The sequence below is a fragment of the Ostrinia nubilalis genome, chromosome 4 (assembly GCF_963855985.1).
Source record: "Ostrinia nubilalis chromosome 4, ilOstNubi1.1, whole genome shotgun sequence".
Lineage (NCBI taxonomy): Eukaryota > Metazoa > Arthropoda > Insecta > Lepidoptera > Crambidae > Ostrinia > Ostrinia nubilalis.
Window position 1 is genome coordinate 4,251,844 of NC_087091.1, and position 22,765 is coordinate 4,274,608.

General features: G+C 35.1%; 1 protein-coding gene across 2 annotated transcripts in view; it reads right to left on the reverse strand.

The window, feature by feature from the left end:
• LOC135088525 (cardioacceleratory peptide receptor) overlaps window positions 1-22,765 on the reverse strand; it is a 122,168-nt gene that overhangs the window by 74,101 nt on the left and 25,302 nt on the right. Inside the window, exon 2 of one of the 2 annotated variants that reach the window (XM_063983361.1) lies at window positions 13,218-13,241. The exons of the other annotated variant lie outside the window; for it this stretch is intronic. The gene's annotated coding sequence lies outside the window, so the exon portion shown is untranslated. The remainder of the gene's footprint in view (window positions 1-13,217; window positions 13,242-22,765) is intronic. 2 annotated transcript variants of the gene reach the window in all.

A 22,765-nucleotide genomic window follows, 5' to 3' on the forward strand; every position in this document is an offset into this window, starting at 1 on the left:
TTCTATAAATAGTAACCCGGGAACTATAATGATACAGCCATATCATAGCTAAAACTTCAAATTTCAATTTCACGTATCGTAATCGTCACTTGGTTATTAAACAACAAAATTATAGACAATAAAAGCAAAATTGTTTCAACCGTACCCAGTCTCCCCTACTTACTTTTTGAAAGTTTATGTACCCAGAACATATTAATAACTAAAATCTAAAAAGTACCTATATCTCGAAACGATACATATTTTATTCGCTACATAGGTATTTATATTATTGTACCTTCAAGTAAGTAATTTATGTAAAAATCTTTTAGAATTTGATCCCGAAAATTCTTACATTGATATACCAATTCCAACACTCAATTCTCGAGAGATTTGCAATAAATATTTCACGACAGATAAATTCTTCGTAGAATGAAGTTACCATCTGTATCTTTCATGCAATATTACATGTTTTACTTAGGTATATCTTTTCAAACGAAGTACTTACATAACTCACACGCCATTTCCACTTAATCGTGTAATATCAATGGATTTTAGGAATAGTATGATCAAAGAACATAATTAAGCCTTTGCTTCTATTGTATCGGCACTCACGTCTCTCGCAGGCTTAGTTAATAATAAACCTTTGAATTGGAAATGTGGGATTCAATATAATTTTGCTAAATCCAACTTCATAGTTCCGTGTTCAAGGTGTTATTATTAAATAGTTAATTGATAAACTTTACAGCTGTTCAGCCGACAGCTCGGCCTACGTTCCGTAAGGAAATCGTGTGGGCTCTAGTGATAATAAAGCCGATTAAATAAAATAAGGATCTAGTAAACATCTTAAGAGTAAAGAGATTAATAAGAGAGAGTCTCTAAAAGCCGCCAAAAGCGTAATAGAACGGCTCAACTAAAATAATCAAAAAGAATATCTGAAACAAATTATGAATTTCAATTCGATTCTATTCAAAATCTAGAATCTTCCTAGATCTGAAATTCAGATTCTCAAACTTTTTAACGACTGAGTGTTTTACTCGGAGATGTTCTTTTCCTGCTAAAAGTGAAATTTTATTGATAATCCATTCGTGAAATTCCTCTACGTTTTATAGTGTCGTAAATCTTGACTTATATTATCACTCCTAAGATTTTCCTACTTTACATGTTTTTGCAGCTGTAGGTGGCAATGACCAAGACTGATACAAATGTAACTCAAATCAGGATTGTATACGAATCGGTACAGTCATAGATCAGGCTTAACACTGTGGCATCTTATTAACTTGCAATAAGTACGAATTTACAAAAAATGTAGTAGACACAGTCTGGTATGCTGTCGCTGTACCTAAGTTAAAGAATTTTTATCCTCGATCCCTCGAGTGATAAATGATACTGGATATTTTTATATCTTTTGTTCAATTACGAGAACGTGATACTTGTAATAAAACGGGAAAATGTTTTTTCACCAACATTTCGTATGGAAATGTAATCTAATAAATTGGAGGTGGTTGCGTTTGTTGTCATTATGAGGTTTATATTATTACACTGGTAAAAATCTGCAGGGTGCGTGGTTAAAGCTATATTTATTTATTTATTACTTTAATCCTACTAATATTATAAATGCGAAAGTTTGGATGTCTGGATGTTTGTTACTCTTTCACGCAAAAACTACTGAACAGATTTTGATAAAACTTTACAGTATTATTGTTTATAGCCCAGAATAACATATATTCTATAATTTATGACGATTTGTGACAAACTAAATTTCACGCGGGTAAAGCCGCGGGCTAAAGCTAGTGCCAAATAAATTGGAACATAAGGCGAACTCTATGCCATATGGCATATAATTCCTACTTCTGGACCATCACCATTACCTACTAAGACATCACTTATTAATATATTAGGTACTTGTCATGTTATATCTTAAATAACTACGTCATTCTAATTGAACATTGAAATTTCAAAGCTCTACCTAGTATATCTTGCTGAAATTACAGCTTAATAATAATATGTGATGAATACACAATAAATTCTGCACATGTTTCATGGTGTGCTGATTGAAATAAATGCGGGTTCCTGTACATGAGATGTTAATCGTATCACGTACACTATCATGAATACATTATTGGAACTGAGAAATCATTGTAATGAAATGTAGAGTACTTAATTATTATTGTTTTATTTTTACACATTTTAGTCCAGTGTGCAATGTCCATGAGTTTACGTTAGGTGTGCTCGCTAGCGACTGCGTAAAAAAATGACATTAAGGCTGGGTTGCACCATCTTACTTTAACTTTGACAAACGTCAAAAATCTGTCAAACTCCATACATAAAGCACCGGTTATCGTTATAGTAACCTTAATGTTAGGTGGTGCAACTCAGCCTAAATGTATGACATATTATGCAGCGTCCTTAGCGACTACTTTCAAGAAATAAAATCTCCATAGATTTTTTTGATGTAGGTACTCGATAGCGAGCACACCTAACGTAAACTCATGGTAAGCACACAGATCGGAATTGAACTCGCAACCGCAGCTGGTATAGTGTTCAGAAAGCTTACGGCCAGACTTAAGTAAGTAGACAGTAGCCTAAAGTGCTTGCACTTAATTAAAATTCCACCCTTCCATAATGATAAAATCCATTAAACTAATAGCATCGCAACAATAAATTCGAGTTTATCACATTAAACGCGTCAGATAAAATCGGACGCTAATCGACAGCTTGGTATCTCGCATTTTCACCTAAGCACTGCTGAAAAATGTGGTCAAGGGCGAATCTGACACTTACTTTTATGGTTCCGTACATTTATACACGTATTTCAATACAGCATTTAATGGCCATAAAATATTAATCAATTAATCATATTATTACTTTTACTGTCTTGACTAAAATTGTCAGCCTAATTATTTGTTGGTATTAGTTAATGTTTTTTCTAAAAAATGTGTTCACAAAACACTTATTTGAAAATTCAAAATCAAGCTTAGACAACAACATAAACGAATTTCAATAAATTTTGTCTAATCACACGCTCTATCTATTTTTTCTGCCTCCTACTTGACTGCCATTCGATTTGTTGTCAGTTGCGCCATTTGTTAAAAAAAACTATTTGTCTGCCGTTTTTCTCTCAGACCGTTGAACCCTAAAAAGCGTTGGCAGTAACAGATAACCGGCACTCGAGATGCCTGCCGCGCGGCGCCGGATATATTCCACCTGCAAGGCCGTGAAAACAAAGCTGATCTGCTGTTTGCGGCGTTTTATTCGTTTTCAATCGGCCATTTTGAATAGGGTTGACTTGCGAAGGATTGGCCTACAAGTGTCATGAAGCAGTGATTGCTACAAATGAAGATTTTTGAACTTTAGATTTGTTGAAAATATTTAAAAAAATACTTTATTATGATTTGTCTATCTATGGGGATTCATTTAATTTGTCATCGATTTCTACTATGAAATTGTAGCAATTACTGTTCTCATAAATAACCATCGTGTCATTGTGTATTTTTTCTAGTTTTTCTTTTCAAAAATGTTTTCACATTGAGTTTGTGTAAGATCTATCAGATAGTTGAAATCGTTTGGCGCTTAGCTCTATTATTAGTAAATTTTAATTTCCCGTGACTAATGTTTTAAAAGTAACCCCAAACAAAGAAGCATTAATTTAAGAGCAAGAGCTCTAATTATTTCAATACATTATTTTGTAGAAAGCACTGTTCTACTCCTTTACAGCCCTATTCAGAATGACGTAGCGAGAAAAACAAACTTTAAAAATGAAACATTGGCATGAGCCGGGGTCAAAAAAGGAACGTAACATTTTTCTACGTCAGTTGCTGTGTACTATGGGTAATTGCCAGAAAAGCGATCCGCCTAGCTAAGGGGAAATGGTACAGACGAAGGCACGTCAAGCTTAAACACTATGCATCTTAAGCAGTTGTATTAAGAGCGAGTTTGCAACAAAAAATTATAGTCTGATATGCTGTCGTCCGCACAAGCATTTTTAGCATCGACGGGAAGTAAAGAAAATGTAAAAAAATATTTATTTACTTACACTTCGTTTCTTTTATCGGTACTTTGTTTTTTATTTCCCATTGGACGGTTTTCCTTTGATATATTATCGTCTTATAACATTATCGTCTTGTAATAATATGAAATTAAATTCTTTCTCAGCAATGTTAAGATATTGGATATTTTTATTATTGCAAGAAAATAAGGAAACTCAAAGTAAATTATTCAGGGTGAATATTTTTATAATGTTTGTGGATGGCTACATGCAAAATGTTTAGAAATAATAAAAATACTAAGGGTGTCTTATTTCCGTATTTTGTAAAAACTAAAATTAGAAAACATAAAAAATCTTCCGCGCTACAAAAAAAAAAAAATTATTTCACTAGTAGGATTTATCCAAGGTTGACATTATCACTATGACCCATTCAGGATTTGATGATGGAATGCCAATGAAATCCTCGTAAACAAAGTTTATTATACTTTCACTTGCGAATTCTAGACTTTACTACTAGTCTATAAGTCTCAAATTAACTAAATAGGCTCTAAACGTTTTTCTAGTTTCTGCCTAGAGATTTATAGCCGTGTAAAATGAACTCTACCACGTGGCCGATAGGAGTTTACGATTAGAAAAGCTATTCTCGTAATCTTAGCTCTTTCTAACACTAAAAAAGATTTTCTGTAAAATAAATACGTATGTAACAACATTGTTAGTGATGTAGGTAGAATGTATCGATAGCTTAGTAAAACCACAAATAATAACGTTGTATTCACAAACATTACTATGAGATATTCAACGCTGTACGTTCGATTTGCTGATTAAGCAAGCATCGTTTGTGAATACGGCCGTAATTGTTATACATACCCCAAGGTAATAAGGTGGACCAATGACCTCATAAAGGTTATAGGAAGGCGCTGGATGCTAGCCGTTACCAACTGATCAATATAGAAATCATTGGGGGAGGCCTATGTTCAGCAGTGGACGTGGCTGAAATGTTATTGATGATGAGGATACCTAATACAGCTTAATTAGTAGAAAAAACTAACATTCAATGTTTATCAAAAGAATCATTTTTATTTAGTAACCTTAAAGACATTTTAAATAGTAAACCAAAACATATAAAACTAGTTACCTACATCCGAATCAATAATTATTACTATGTTAATGCCAGTATTTGTGTTAGTTTAGCTAGAATTAAAAATAGGCATCTATCGATATAAATGAGCCCACATCTCGACATCACTAAATAAAGAATTTACTCACATCATAAGAAAGTTAACGTGATGCTAAACTGCAAGTTAATATCGCCTTTAAAACTTGTCCTATAAAGTCTAAAATAACTTTCTGAGAGGCTTCAGTTGCAAAGTGAGATATCTTGGTAAATAGCTCTAAGGCCTCAGCCTCGAACTTAGCGGGCAGCGGGGCGGCGGCGGCGGCGGCGCGGGAGCGGGGCGGGCAACGCAGACCCGTTCTCGAAACAAGCGGGCAGCTCGCGCGGCGCTTTAGCGGCGAAGTGTTGTGTTCGGGGTTGTGTTGTCGAGATATTTGTTTTTATTCGCAAACGAAATGTCTGAACAACGGCGACAATTTTATTTCGATTCAAATTTATTCCTAACGCTCGATTTATTGTGGGCAAAAGAAGGAGTGCGCTGCCCGCTCGGTACCCGCTCCCTCGCCGCTGCCCGCTCGTTGCCCGCTCCGGCGCCGCTGCCGCGCCGCTGTTTTCGAGAACCGGTCTATTTGATTTCACGCATAAGATCCTGCCGCTGCCGCGCCGCCGCCGCTCCCGCCCCGCTGCCCGCTAAGTTCGAGGCTGAGGCCTAAGTGCAAAACTCGATACTGGAGCCATTTCAATGGAATCTCGATGGATGCCGTGGACTAAAAATAGGTCTTGTTTGTAGTTTAAATTAGGTTTTTGACTTCAAGATACCTTTGAAGTTTCTTAAAATATATACATAGCTTACTTTTATAAGTAACGTCAAAAGGTGAAAAGGTTAAGAAAAACTTTCCCAAGTTATAATAACTTTTTTTGTATTTTCAACGTTTTGGTTCGGATAATGAGGCATTTCTCAGTAGTGAGCTTTAATTAAAAACTATACATAATTATGTATAAAAAATTGCTCGCCTATCTTATGGCAACACTAGAACAAGCTTCTCAATGTTGCTGTGTTTTATCCCGTACAAAGTAATTTTTGATGGTTAAGCATTAGACTACACTATCCAAAATAGAATTAAAATAAATTAACCAAGTGCGTGTCGTGCCACGCGCAGTGTAAGGTTCAGTAATTGCCCGTCGTTACCACAATATATTTCAGAAGCAAGCAATTACTTCATCTAAAGTCACTTTTGATGTTTTCTTCCATGCTATTTTTATAGGTAAGAAATTGTATAATGCACGAGTTGAACGACTATTACTCGTAAAGTAACTGATCTTAACCGTTATAGTTTTCCTTGAAAGTTCAGGAAAACTGTCAGGTTTATAAATTAAACTAAATGTTAGTCATACAAAAGTAAATGATAAGAGCCTCTCTCTTATCAGTTAGCAGTAATAAATGTTCAATTATGTCATCTCATCATTCTTGTACTCAATGTCGTTAACTTTTATAGGAAATACCATAAATGACACTCGACAATTTATGGAGCAACGATATTACAAACATTAATTCTGTTTTGGCGCATCTACATTACAATATCAAAACTGCTGTAAAGTCCGATAAATCATCTAATCCACAGCAGGATTTAAATCCCTACAAGCAGTAGGTTCACTACACTGTGTCATCAACGCTAGTCTACTTAAGCTGTTGGACATAACGTTGAGTGATTTCTCATTTAATCACTCATTATGTGTGTGAGAGTGTAAGATGAGACCAGCTACTCTTCCCTCGTCCAGCTATTATGTATACCTTAGTAGTTCGTTAATTCGCAAAAGTACGGCTTAAAGGTCAAATACAGAATCGACTCTTTAAGCTTATTTAAACCAGGTTAAGGCTCATGTTTAGCTGTGATCAGTTAAATTTTAATATTATTTGGTTCTAGGTGGTGGTTTGGTGGTTCTCCTAGGTGGACCGACGATCTGGTGAAGGTCGCGGGAAGAGCCTGGATGCGGGCAGTGCAGGACCGTTCATTGTGGAAAACCTTGGAGGAGGCCTTTGTCCAGCTGAAACGCACGAACGAACGATTATTTGGTTCTACCACTGCATAGCTGATGCTTTGACCTTCATTCAAATTCTTTATCAGTAATGTTGACTTTTCAGAGGTCCCAAAATAACTAGGTCTGCCACTTAGGCTTAAAACTACTTAAACATCATTCAAATACAGCCATGAGTTTCTTGTAATACCATTTTTAGACTGTGTCGCGTTAAAGTATTATGTATCAGGGATGTTAAGGATATCTGTATCCGTGACCGAAGCTATCAGATATCCGAAAAAAAAAATCCGTAACCGTAACCGCAACCGAAACCGATTCAAAAGTTTCGGATAAAGGCGGAGTATAAATATTAATATTTGTTACTTGTCTGGCATCCCCTGGCACCATTCTGATATACCCGCCTGTTTTACCTTTATCATAGTCATAGGTATCGTCATAGTACATAAGTAAGCCATATCGGTAGCGCAGCATCTTGCTATTTGAACTTTACCTTTTTAAAATTCTAATATCCGTAACTGAAATTATCCGAAACTTTCGGATAATCCGAAATGATTTACTATCCGTAACCGTAACCGAAACCCGTATAATATTTTTCTAATATCCGTAACCGTAACTTCATATCCATAACATCCCTGTTATGTATATCGAGGCTACCGTACATCTCTCGATTGCTCCTAAACGCTACAAATCAAAAATTCCCGTGATTTTCGATACTTGCTCCCACGCTAGAAACAAAGGCGGATACTATTCTTTGGCTGTCCGATCCTATTTATATCGCGGGCCGTTTACATCGCACGATTATTTTATTTCACCAGTTTGTATGGACAACTGCACATGAAAATAAACATACTGTGGTAGATATTTTATGTGGTTCTCGATATTGCATACAAAATGGTTTATTGTAAAATGCTACCTAAATATTGATCCCATTAGGATGATGACGCATCAAAACGGAACATTTTGTGGAGAAATTTAATTTTGTGTGTTTTATTTTATGATTTTTAATTAATTTTGCTTAATGCCTCTACGTATTTTCTGATCTATCTATTGCTTTCGCTAAAGCAAACATCTTCAGTCGATGAGGTATAAGTAGATCCTAAAATACTTAAATTGTGGATGGTAGTTATCCTGAAATGTTCGATAGACGTTTTCTCTCATGCGAACATCTCTAGTGAGAGGTAGGTATAAATAGGTTCTAAAATCACGTACATTGTATGGTAGGTAGTTATCCTGAAAACGGGTATTCCACTGTTTTTCTGAACGTTCAGAAATTAGAATCAATTGATTCTACTGATGATTCACTGATTCCTGGCCCATAAATCACGGTCGATTTACACCATCTCTTTAAGAAGAACACACCGCAATTTCGCATCACGCGTCGCAGGATAATTCGCTTGCTACACAAATACCTCGAATGCGGTGTAGCGGAAGATTCAGCAGCTACAAACGCTACGTAATTTCACGTGATATGTCAAAGGTAAATTAGAAACGCTGCAAGCGTATTTAGCCAAACTTTTAGTGCCAGTTTGCAGCAATTTTGTCACTACACTGGTACAATATGTGTTAACCCACCCGCACAGGACCACAACTTACTCATTTGGAGGAGGAGTAGAGAAGTCGCTTTTAATTAATTATTATTACGTTGTTCGGAAAACCGAACCGCAAAGATATTTTGTTTAAGGTTGAAATAGAAAAGTAGCTTTTTCATTAGAGTAGAATATTATACTTACCTTATAAAGCTAGAGAAGAAAAAATTAATATCAGGTCAAATGTAGGGCACGTTTCTGTCGTAAAAAGTACCCTTACATCACGTATTCTAGATAAAATGCACACAACTTATTTTATAACGCCATACTTACTTGTTTTGTTGTTTTTTATGTCATAGCTATGTTTATTTGGGCGATGACGACCCCAACTTTCTGCGATTCAATTTGATTATACGCGTTTTTATAACATTTGCATTGTCATGACATCCGAGTTTGCAATTTTGCATAATGCAGTACTAAACCTTTTGTTTTTATTGGCATAAAAATTGCGATGAATATAAAAGAACTATTAACATTCCTGTTGTTGGTTACAAAAGAATAAAACCTGCCTTTGTTAAAAGCAACGTGGTTATTTGTAATTTTATGTTATACTTAGAGAAGGCACGCGAGCAAATGACCCGCCTAATGGTAAGTGGCCATCGTCGTCCATGGATATTTAACGTAACAAATTTTAGCGTAAGCGAGATATTACGTCCGAATATAGAGTTTGTGTGAATATTGTACAACATTAAATACACGATTTGTATCATTTGAGATACAAATTTAAATTCGAATGCTTTAGAAATACACCTCTAGACTACCGTCTTTACATTTTATTGATATTAATGTAACGTAAGTATTCAGGTGGAAAAAAAATCTTGAACAGCTTTTAATTAAATTAACTAAGTATCATCTTTCCTGCCAGGAATACTTAGTCTACGTGCCAGAAATAAGCATAAAAAGTTAATAATATTTGACAGGAAGCCTCTACTAAAAGCTAAAGGAACAGGGGACACTTAGGTAATGCTACTATTAATACAATTATAGCACAACATAATATAAAGCTGTATCGGCTAGACTGGTGTAGATATTTACCTGGCAACAAATTAAACAGAGATGAGATAGCTAAAGTAATTGTTCACCTCTAGTTATTATGTAGTACCTATGTGTACAGGGTGTCCCAGAATGGGTGAATCAAACTGATAGGGGAGGTAGCTCCATTAATATACTATCCCTAAAAAATATGAAAAAAAAAGCGCATAAGGACACAAAGAAAATGTTTTTGAAAAAGTGAAAATAAATCAGCTTTGTCTTAAGTATCTGGCTATAATTACTGCGTTTGGAGTTTATTTGTACTTTTTTCTTACTAATATTAATTGTGTTGTGTTTATCTGTAAACAAACTTTTGAAAACAATGACTAGATTTCGAGTTTAGAGCATTTTAGAGCTTTATTTAAAAAAAAAATCCGAACTCAAAATTTTATTTCATATTTTTAGGGATAGTACATTAGAAGAGCTACCTCCCCTATCAGTTTGATTCACCCAATCTGGGACACCCTGTATGTAAGTACATAATATCCTCTTCATGTCCCGTCTCTACGTTTGTACCTAGAGCGTCCCTCTCCGAGCTTTCGCTCAAGGTCTCTCACTGTTTATGAGTGACTTATATTATTTAAGGCTTCTAAAACAGAAATGGTTTTTAAATAAGCAAATCTTGTTTGTAATTTCGTATTCCGATGGGTAAGTCCTTCATTCTCATTCAATTATTCAGTGACAGAGCCGGGACAAACAACAACCGAATTACAGATTCGTGTTATTGACTAATGAGAGGGTTGATGGAAGGATAGAATATTGATAGGTTCTATCAAATGCACTAGTAAGAATGAATCCTGGAATTACGATTAATAATAATGCGAATGAAGTATTTATTTACTCATTTATTCATTTATTTGTCATTCATTCATTCATCTCATCACAAATTAATGAATATTTGACTTATTCATTCCTTCATTCATTCATTTGTCTTTCATTCATTCATTCATTTGTCATTTATTCATTCATTCATTCATCTCACCATAAATTTATGAATATTTAACTTATTCATTCATTTATTTGGCGTTCATTCATTCACTATGACATCGTCAGCAGTTTAGTTTCGGAGGCGTATTGATAAAATACCTATACCTACCTACCTTCTTCTTCTGTTTCGAATACAGAATCAATATAATGAATGATTTATGATTATTTCATTATTCGCATGCAATTTATATTCTAGCACTTATTCAACAATACGTCTCCAGATAACTTTTAAATATCCATTGCGAACTCATTACATGTTTGAAAGAATACTACACAGTTATTCATAAATTCATATTTGAGTGATACCTAACTCCTTTTCCAGTGGTTAATGTGATTAAAATTGTAAAACAAAGGCTACATTCCGACATAAAACATTATTGCATAATTCTTGGCGAAATGAACAACCGTTAAAATTTGTGATTGTTGTTATGGTTTATTAAAATATAAAAATTTTAATCTACAACTCAGTACTAATAACCTATTTTAGTGGTTAACAGGCATCTGGCTCACTTTTACGAGTTCGCAGCATTTTTGTTGCGGTCGGTGTCTGGATTTTGGATGATTGACTAATGTTTCCAATGAAAATCGACTTTATAACGAGAGCGTTACGTGGCAGCTAAATATTTAGAGAAATTTCGCGAATCTTTTCGGTTTTGAGAAACATTTGTTATAGTCTTGTTGAGTAATGTAGTGAGTAATCTCTGCTAATACTTTAAATAAACTTGAATTAACAAAATTAAAGTAAATTAACTTTATGAAAGTCAGAAAATTATGAATTAATTTTGTGAGTCCCAAATCATGTCTCATCTTTGTTATTCTCTCATAATTAGATAGACCATAATGAGAGTGGCGTTAATGTCTATAAAATAAAAATATTACTCTTCTTTGGGTCGCGGGTCATGTCGCGCACTCCATTTTACAAGTGGCAGCCACAATTAAAAATGTTTTCTACATTTATAAATTGGGAATGGTGAAATAAGTACCTACTATGAAAGAAACTAAACTTGAACCATACTAAACGTCACTTTAAAACAGTGTTCAATTAGGATGTAACTTTTTATTAAGGGAGCCGATGCCTAATCTAAAATGATTCTTTTAATATTCATTGTTTTTCTACTTGAAAATTAAATGCTGCTTGTTTAATTGTGGTTTAAGTCTTTGAGGCAAACCTGAAATAGCAAGAAGTTTACTTGGCGTTATTCAATTAAACCGCTCCCTTGACTTCGAAGGCGAAATGCAAACGGCAAACACCGCAATTGAATTCCACATTAAGGCGGAACACGTGTAATAAATATCTGGGTCTTGACAAGGATTTAGATCTTCGTATACCTGCTAACGTGCGCGAAACCGAATTCATTATTGCGTTAATTAAAAGGACCTATGCGGCAAATGTTGGTAAGAGTTTGAGGAAGAACTCGAGTTAAAATCTAAATTATAACTCACAGGTGACTGACATAGTGATCTATAAACGCACAGCCTAAACCACAGGACGGATCGCACGGGCTGAAATTTAGCAAGCAGTTAGATGTTATGACATAGGCATCCGCTAAGAAAGGATTTTACGAAACTCTACCCCTAAGGGGGTAAAACGGGATCCACGCGTACGAAGTCGCGGGCGGCCGCTAGTTGATTAATATTTTTGGACTGAAAATTACTTCTGGTGATTTTTTTTCTTCACTTTCCTTATTACTTTATTTCTTTCCAATGGTGAAATTTAATGTGTTTTAATTCTCGATTCCCGCACCAATTAAACAATTTACTTCGTTAACGAATAAAAACAAAAGTTTCAACGTACCGAAATTATGTAATAATTTTGCTGTGTTAAGTGTTAAAAAAATCAATGTGGCTGTCTACTGCTCAGGTACTTAGAACTAAACTTAGTACATTGGTATTGAAATATAATTACTAATACCTAATTAGACGAATGGTTCAAGGACTTATACAAAGAAAACTAATCCTATTTGGTAATAACAAAATTAGGTAATAGGTGAAATCAAATTTAGCAAACCCAATTAAATAATTTGTCTACTGATAGAAGAATGCCGCCCGCGACTTCGTACGCGTGGATCCCGTTTTACCCCCTTATGGGTGGAGTTTCGTAAAATCCTTTCTTAGCGGATGCCTACGTCATAACATCTACCTGCATGCCAAATTTCAGCCCGATCCGTCCAGTGGTTTGGGTTGTGCGTTGATAGATCACTATGTCAGTCAGTCAATCACCTTTGAGTTATAATTTAGATAAATCAGAAAAATATGTTACATTGATATTTTAATATCATACGATATGTTGAAGACGTACAAATCCAGGATAAACTGGAAAGAGCTCAAACTAAGTATTCTTAGGATTTATGTCTTTCTCGTTTTCTCAAACCACTGGAGGAGAAGGCGAATTGTGAAATCCTGTCAGGTAAAATTTATGTTCCGAGTGATAATCTGGATTTACCCTTTGAATTTAGCATGTGTTTGTATTGGGAAAGGTGAAATAAAAAGTACTTACAATGCGAAATTAGACTGCCAATACCTGTGAAAAAATAAATGATTCAATCAATACATGAAACATAATATGAAAAAAACTTTAAGAAACGCATGCTCTACAATATTCATCATCATCATTAGAGCAATTAAAACCGAGATATCCGAAAAAAAACCTACAGTTCGAAACGTATTTATTTATGTGGTGCAAATCAAGCCAAAAAACATTATGTTAGGACACTCTTGAAGTTGAGTGAAAGTCACAAAAAAATTCAGATTTCTACCATTTAGCCCAGAACTTTTTATGTCATCGCACAAGTTCAAAAGCTCTAGAAGTTTATATGTCACCCCGCAAGTTCGCTAGTCCAGTACAATGGGACAAATGAATTCAAAGTATTCCAAAGTAACACTTGTAATAACAAGTGAAGAAGTGTTTCTCAATCTTCGTACTCCTTGCTTGACCATGACTCTTCATACTTGATGGAACGAAGACAAAATAGTGGGAGATTGCATGATTGCGTGTATTGTAGCGTTCCTTGCTTAGATGGACAGTCGCAGTCTGAAATTTTAATGATAATGATGACTCTTTGTTTTATGTATGTAAATCTAAGAAACCGCTTTGATATTCCTGCCTCGAGAAAATTGCGAACAGTGATTCAGTGAAAAGGGGGGAAATTATTATCTTTAATCATTTTTAGGGGAAGAACACGTTCATTAGTCCATCAGATGCCATAGTATATGATCATGATAACACTAGTCCAAATGACTGTTTTGCTAAAAACAAATTAGCGTAATAATAGGACTATAAATTGGTAATAAGAGAATAAGTTTGGGCGAGGTCAGTGTTTTTATAACTCTATAAATACTCGTAGAGAGACAGTGTGGTCATTATTCAAAAAAGTTTGGGAGTCGCAGAGAAAAAAATTAACATGTGAATAAGGTTGGGAAAGAATTTTGCCTTCTGAGATTTAGGGACCATTTGCATATTGTCAAGTCAACATTGTGTTTTGTGTTTAGAAAATCTTTTGCTAGCCTAATAAATGTTGTGCTGTCGACCTTCCTCTAATCTAATTTATGAACTAGACAGGTATATCCCTATTTAACAATAGCCATGTGATTACAGGGGGAATTTCAGAGGTCTTTTTTGGGGACATTGGTTGTATAATTTAAGATCCTGGAATACTGACAAATGAGAATTTCCTACCTGTGTCATATTTAGAGTTAGGTAGAACCTGGTTAAGACGCTTCAGCGTTAGTTTATTATTTTATACATTATACTATTATTACTGGTTAGAGTCCACAGACTACACAATGTGGTCTGTGTTAGAGTCAAAACAGTAAGCAAAGCGAAGCTCTGGTAGGACCCAAAAGATACCTGCTTTTTTCTTTATTTGTTATTTTTGACGTTCATAAAGTGTTAAAATACTGGTAAAAATTTAATACATATTTTTGATTTGATTTTGAAACACCATTTGTTCATACGATAGTAACAAACTTCACATTGTTAACGAAACACAAAATCGAGTATGAGTTTGAAGAGTTCTAAAAGTTTCTCAAAAATATTTTATCAAACTGATAATATAAACTTGGTTAATTTGATAACTTCATCTTGTAAACATTTATAAAACGAAGCACACTTTGGCTTTGAATTAAACAAAGTCGTAATTAAAAACCTTGTTTGTATACTTAGCCCATATATGCCCAGAGGCACGAAAACAACCCAATAGTACATGTTGTCTTGCGGATGCCTGTAGGCCTAATATGCGCCCCGTGATAACTTTTATCGACGTCAAAATGTATGGGCAAAATCGATAAAATGGCGTGATAACCGCTTATCGCGGCGCGCATCTTAGGCGATAAAAGGCGGTAAAAGAAACTTTAAACATCCCAAATTACATAAAAATCTGGGACCTAAATAGTTCTGCGCATAAATATGGGTTAAAAATGTAATGATGTACAAACAATGTGCTTTTTCAAACTCGATCTCTCATTCGCGAAATTTTAACTAGAATAAATCATTTACACTCTGTTGTTGGTGCGCAGGGGCGTCATTATGAAGGTGGATAACCATTAGTTATGGCTTTTATAGTTAATCCACGCTTAAACGGGATTTATAACGCCCTCCCCTTGGTGTATGTAAACATTTTGAGAAGTAGGAGTTAGCGCGTTTTTTTCCAGTCAATTTTTACAAAAAAGTTTTAATATTAGATGTTGAATTTATATTCCATCGCTAGATACCCTTATGGCAGCTGGATGAAAAAGCCCGGGATCGCGTCTTTTTTTTGTTTTGTCGTTCCTTCAGTACTTACACAGATTTCATAATAGTAATCCGGGACTTTTCAAGGCGAGAGTGAAAAGGCTCTTACAGAGCAGATACGTACCATCCTAGACTGCATCTCGCTTAACACCTGCCTTGTTATGCATAAAAAAGTAAGGTAAGTAATGTACTACTGGGTCCTTTAATCCTTTACTTTGCTTACCAACTGTTTCTTCTAAAACTTCACTATCAGACAAATAAAAAAACTGATCTACGTAAAAGCTTTACGGGAGTCCAAAGTAGGTATTAAAAACAAACTTTAAGGTAACTCATAAATATGTAAAACTGGCACTTTAGGATGAAGGCATAAAACATGGAAAAGTTTCACTTTTACGCGCTCGATCTGGATTTGAGTAATGGATAACTGCACAACACTGTGGCATCTAATTCTTATACCTATATTTTATAATCGACTTTGTGTTGTAACTGTAACCTAACATACGAGGGCGGTTTGATAAGTCCGTGACTTTTTGAATAAAACATTTTTTTTGCGGCAAATTAACATTTTATTTTTCGACATAATCACCTTTTAGCTCGATACATTTAGTCCAGCGTTTTTCTAATTTTTTTATTCCCTCCAAATAATAGGTTTTCTCAAGGCTCTCAAAATACGCGTTTGTTTCGGTAATGACTTCTTCATTAGACTCAAATCTCTTCCCACCCAGCCATTTCTTTAGGTTTGGAAACAGATAATAGTCGCAGGGGGCTAAATCTGGAGAATATGCTGGATGGGGTAGCAGTTCGTATCTCAATTCGTGGATTTTGGCCATCGTGACTAAACAAGTGTGCACACGTGCATTGTCTTGATGGAACAGCACTTTCTTCTTCGCCAAATGCGGCCGTTTTTGCTTCAAGTCAACGTCGAATCTGTCCAAAAGCTTTGAAAAATATTCGCCGGTGACTGTTTTAACTTTCTCGAGGTAATCAATGTGGTTGACACCACGTGCATCCCAAAAAACTGTGGCCATGACCTTGTTGGCTGACAGATTCCGTTTGGCCTTCTTTGGTCCACGTTCACCCCAAGCAACCCACTGTTTCGATTGTTCCTTGGTCTCTGGCGTGTTGTGATGGATCCATGTTTCGTCCACAGTAACAAAACGGCGCAAAAATTCGGTTGAACATTGCTAAACACGCTTTTGAAGTTGTCACACGATTGCGCTTATGGTCGAGTGTGAGCAATCGCGGCACCCATCTCGCGAAGAGTTTTTTCATGTCCAAATATTCGTGTAAAATATGATTTACCCGTTCAGTTGAGTACTACAGCATGAGTCAACTCACGCACTTTCATTTCCCGATCATCCAATATCATTTCATGGATTTTATCTACGATTTCCGGCGTGATCACTTCTTTTGGGCGATCTGAACGTTCGGCGTCACTAGTGCTGGTACGACCACAACGGAACTCTGTAAACCACTTCTTTACCATTGAAATTGATGGTGCCGAGTCCCCGTAGTATTTATCAAGCTTTTCCTTGGTTTCAGTGATGGTTTTTTTACGTAAAAAGTAATGCTTAATCAGCACACAAAATTCACTTTTTCCATTTTCGTAAAAATTCACGAGGTTGTCTGCTTTGAATGGCTATCAAACACCAACTGCATGACGTAGCTTGCTCAAAATTTGACAGTTGTCCACTAATAGATTACAGTTGACGGCAGAACTGTTGCATTTGGAATAACTGCACGGGAAATTCAAAAAGTCACTGACTTATCAAACCGCCCTCGTAACATTTAAAAATTAGGTAAATTCCTTTTCATTTAGTAAATAGAGTAACCTCAAAAACCTTTTTGATCTAAATAGAAGAACTCTACAAAAAGTGAAATAGGATTCCTGTTTCACTATTAGTAGAGTATATCACAGGCTATAACAAAACATCAACTCTTCAAACTGGTCACTAGAGCGTAAATGTGTTTTGGAAGCCTTTTAAAAGTTGTACTATTTTACCAACTCTTCATGTTGCTAAAGGCAACAGTCACACAATTTGTAGTACAAAATATACAAAGCTTCATACCAAGTTTCGTAGCCGCAACGAAGCGAAGAGTTCGGTACAACAAAAGGTGACGAAGCAATCACGAAATTGAATCCGTAACGATTAATTACTGAAACTGTCTATACCCACAGATAATTTTATTTTTTATTTATTTATTTTTGTTTATTAAGGAAACAAACTGTATGAATTGATAGTTTGATACATGACTTAAAAAATAAAAACGTACAGTAGACTAATCAGTAATCAGTAGTACATAATTTTAACTGTAATGTCAACGTCGCGTAATTTGTAAAACTCCATTGGCCTTCGAATGCATTACCCCAACAATCACTGCTCCCATGGCACAACTGACAAAAAGCATGTTCACGTCACACGACATGTTTACAAATGCGCGTATTATACAGGCGTAGTGGGCTTAGAAAATATGCCGCCGCTTACCCTGGGAGGAATCCGCAGTTACTGAAAATGGGGTGACCATGAAATTGGAGACTATTAAAAAAATAAGTATCATGAAATTTAAACAATTTCGCTTGAGTATTAATATGACTTTTGTACTACAATTTTAATGTGACAATTCACAAAGTAGACCCCAGGAATCCCCGAATTGCGTTCTTGAAAATTAACGAAAAATCTCGTTTCATTTCGATATTGCTTTCAATTACAAAACAAACAATCTATCTATATAAATAAAAATGAATTGATATTCGTTAGTCTGATTAAAACTCGAGAACGGCTGGGCCGATTGAGCTGATTCTGGTTTTAAAATGTTTGTTGTAGTCCACGGTAGGTTTAAACGGTGAGCAAATACGCGCGCGATATTGTTTTTCTGTGACAGACAAAATTCCACGCGGGCGAAGCCGCTGGCGGAAAGCTAGTAGTTACTACAAATAACGACTACAACATAATGTAAACGAGACAAATTGATTTAATTGCATTACTCATAGCTCATTACATATTATTACACCGATTCCATCAATTACTTTGTTATTTACGATCTTTCTTCCTTCCCAATGTTAAATGAGAATTGTATGCAGCGTAGGGCTAATATTGATAGCGTATTTTACAGATTGTAACAACTGATTTATTAAGGATAGCTTTCCGCCCGCGGCTTCGCCCGCGTGGAATTTTGTCTGTCACAGAAAAACTTTATCGCGCGCGTCCCTGTTTCAAAAACCGGGATAAAAACTATCCTATGTTCTTTCCCGGGACTCAAACTATCTCTATGCCAAATTTCATCAAAATCGGTTGCGAGGTTTAAGCGGGAAAGCGTAACAGACAGACAGACAGACAGACAGACAGACAGACAGACAGACAGACAGACAGACAGAGTTACTTTCGCATTTATAATATTATATAGTTGGGATTTGAATATTTTTTTTTACTATTTGATGTTTATCTTTGTATTTGAGTAGGATAATCCTCTCTTAAATGGACAGGGTTGTTTTCTCCATAAAATGTGGTTACTCTACCCTGAGTTAAGGTAATACACTTAGTTGCGGGTAAGTAGCTCACCTAAGCGCATAGGTAATTCGGTTACCCGTAACTTGATAGTTTTTCTATATACTGCGTATGTCTGTGTTGCTTGGACATCGTCTTAAACGGCTAGGTTTGGTAGGAAAATCTGGATCAATTAATGTATTATTATAGTTACAAGTAGGTATAGTCTAACTGCTTGCGACCAGCACGTGAGAATATTTTGCTTTTTTTTTCATTTTGTTACATTTTTTTATTGATGCTCTGCTTTTCTTAGTCGTAGCGTGATCATGTTGGTATATTCTTCGACACATTGGGTTATCCAACACGAATACATTTTTCCCCACAAGATGGACCGACGACCAAATAAAGGTAGCAGAAGGCGCTGGATGTAGGCCGCTACCAACCGTGCGATTTGGAAGTCATTGGGGGAAGCCTATGTTCAGCAGTGAACGACACGTCCTGTGGCTGAAATGATGATGATGATATTTTTTTAAGTCGGATCTATAGTTTCAAATAATTAGTGCGTTCAACAAAACAAACTCTTTATTAGCTTTATTTTGTGTAAATAAGTGAGTAAGCTTCTGTCCCCATCAAAGTTAAATAGAAGAATAAAAACTTCAATAAACTTTTTAGAAGACCGATCGGCAGCATCGATCAAGCTGTTTCCCCGTTTGACGGCAGATTTACTTTAAAATGAGTTTAATATCGTACCACGTTGCATTTTGAACCTTGCCTGGGAAACTTTAATATAAAAATTTACATGTACATTAGAAGTTTGGGATTTACACGGGCACTCTACATTCTGAGTTACGTTACACGCGTTCGCAACGTAAGCGTCATTCCGTGTTGAACTGGCACAACTCCTAAACAAAGTAATAAAACTAAAATCGAGTTGAATGGAGTTTTATCCGAGCATACCCTTTCAGGACTAGTCTTATGTGTAAACGTATTTTTAGTGCTTAACCTATCGTAAGTTGTTAATGTTTGTCTATACAGTGTGAGTCCCGTTAAAGTGTACATATGAAAATATATGAAACTAGACCTACTTTTATCGACAAAAAAGAGGTCAAAAATGTTTTGAGATTTTTTTTTAATTTTTTATAGAATTTTTTTTCTTCCAATTACTTATTGTAAAGAAAACGTAATAACTTTTGAACTAAGCGGTATATCCTGATAAAATAAAAACAGTAATAATGCCAAATAACAGGCGATACTAAAAAAATACATAAAATACACAAAAAATGAAAACAAATAATAAAAAATGATACTTTTTGAAAAAAAAATTGCTTTTAAATTCGTGTTTTTTTGGTTATTTGCTAAATTTCTCCAAAAAATGCCCCTATAACAGGTGGTTTTTATTACTTTGTATTATTCTCTATCGTATTATCTTTGTAAAACCAAAAATCGTATGTCTCTATCCCTATCACAACATTTGCTATGATCGTTTGAACAAAGGCCTGCCACAACATTTTTCTCCGCTACATGTAGGGACAATTTTTATTTAAACTAAAATGCTTATTTTACCTCGAAATCTTTTGTTTTTATTTTAAATCTAACTTGTCTTTATCAAAATTACAAATCTTGAGCAATTTTTAGTTTCGTTGTTAACGAAGCGTTGAATGGCGCGCCCGGAGAGGCTTAGTTCAAACGATCATTGCAGACGTTGTGATAGGGATAGAGACATGTGATTTTTAGTTTTACGAAAGTAATACGATAGAGAATAATACAAAGTAATAAAAACCACCTATTATACGGGCATTTTTTGGAGAAATTTATCAAATAACCAAAAAAACACGAATTTAAAAGCAGATTTTTTTCAAAAAGTATCATTTTTTATTATTTGTTGGCCTTTTATGTGTATTTTATGTTTTTTTTTTAGTATCACCTGTTATTTAGCATTATTACTGTTTTTATTTTATCAGGATATACCGCTTAGTTCAAAAGTTATTACGTTTTCTTTACAATAAGTAATTGGAAGAAAAAAAATTCCATAAAAAATTTAAAAAAAAATTCAAAAAAATTTTGACCTCTTTTTTGTCGATAAAAATAGGTCTAGTTTCATCTATTTTCATATGTGCACTTTAACGTGACTCACACTGTATTTAAACAGGTCGCCTACGCTTGTGAAAAGTTGAAGACCTAATTTTATACCGTACTCGTAATGTTTTAAAGTTGTTTATTTAAAAGTTGTTCGAAAGTGTGAATATACTTAGATATTTGTATTGTGGCTGAAACGAACGAACGAACGAACTTAGATATTAATAATAAGTAATTTAATTGATTAAGTTTTACAACCTTTAAAAATGTGTCTAAGCCTACTCCATTTTCATTTGAAAATAATAGGGTTTTGGTATATTTTGCTTTTTGGAAAATCTCAATAACCTTTACGTATGGGGTGACATTTCTCAAACTCTTTAATAATAGACGACATTAAGATGAAAGTAATTCTTTACAAGAATATTGTGGAAAATAACGTAAGCACTCTCTTTTATCATACTTCAAAGAACTTTTCCAGAGGACAAGCCGTCTTAATATCTACTCACTTTTCGCAATAGTTTCATTTTGAGGTAGAGTTACTTACTTTATTGGAATTAGCTGAGCGCGTTATAACTTGCACATGAGACAACGAGTATTAATTTAAAGCATCAAGTGACGTCACGGGATTTCCATTATGGTATAGGTACTTACAGCTAGAAAAAATTGTGCCTGTAGCAGTATGCAGTATTTTTTTAAAAAGATTTAAAAAAAATATTATTAGTAACTTGTTATTTTACTAATAGTCCCGTATGCTAATTGTACTAGGCTAATTATTAAGCTTGTGTCACGAGTGAGCTCACCACAATAGTCGAGCGGCGGCGGAGACCGAACCCGCGTTCCCCGGATCACGAGTCGGCCAGTCCGACCCCTTCACCGTTCAGCTATTTAATCTATAAGATTTCAAACTTTTTTGTTACATAATAATATGCTATTATCATCCAATAATGAAGACGTAATAATAATTGCTGTTTCGACTTAAAAAGGTCACATTCTCAACAAAGTCAAAGTTATCCAAGTAGTTAAACGAGGAATCCATTAAGAAACAAAGAAATATGTCGGAGCACGTCTGCCATTCCTAAAACAAAAAGTATGCGTATTAAAAAGTTTCTAAATTACTGTTCAAAAGAGAAGGAATGAGCAGTAAAACACTGAGCGCGTTAAACTTGGGAATTATGAAATGATATAAATTACAATGTGCCCAGTCTGTTGCGAGGTAAACGTCTGCTTAACTTTTGTTTAACAGGGGTGATGCTAGTCAGCTACGGAAGGAATTAAAAAGAAAACTAATTAAAAAACATGTTTTAATAGCTTGTGGCTTAAACGGGGTTAATAATAATGTTATATTAACATACTATTAGTGTTAAATAACTTGAATATATCGAACTGCCTGTGGTGGGAATCGAATCCACGACCCCTAGTTTGTCGGGCGACTGTTCATACTCAGGGTTTATTCATACTCTATTTATACTACAAAAGTAAAAAATGTCTCCAGGAAGACTTGGTCATATAACCTCAGCTGGACAACTATTTTGCCAATCAGGTGTCGTGACTTGCTCGCGAGCAATATTTGTGTTCGTCCGCAGATGTTCGCAGTTCGTTTGTAGATGTTCGCCGCTCACCCGCCCTAGAACCCACGTAGGTTTATGGTAAGCAAAAGTTGTTTCAAAATCCGTGCGATTCTCAAACACCTCTTTGTTGATTTAAATATTATTATTACGATGATTGTAATTTTTTTCTTCAACTACGAGTATGTTC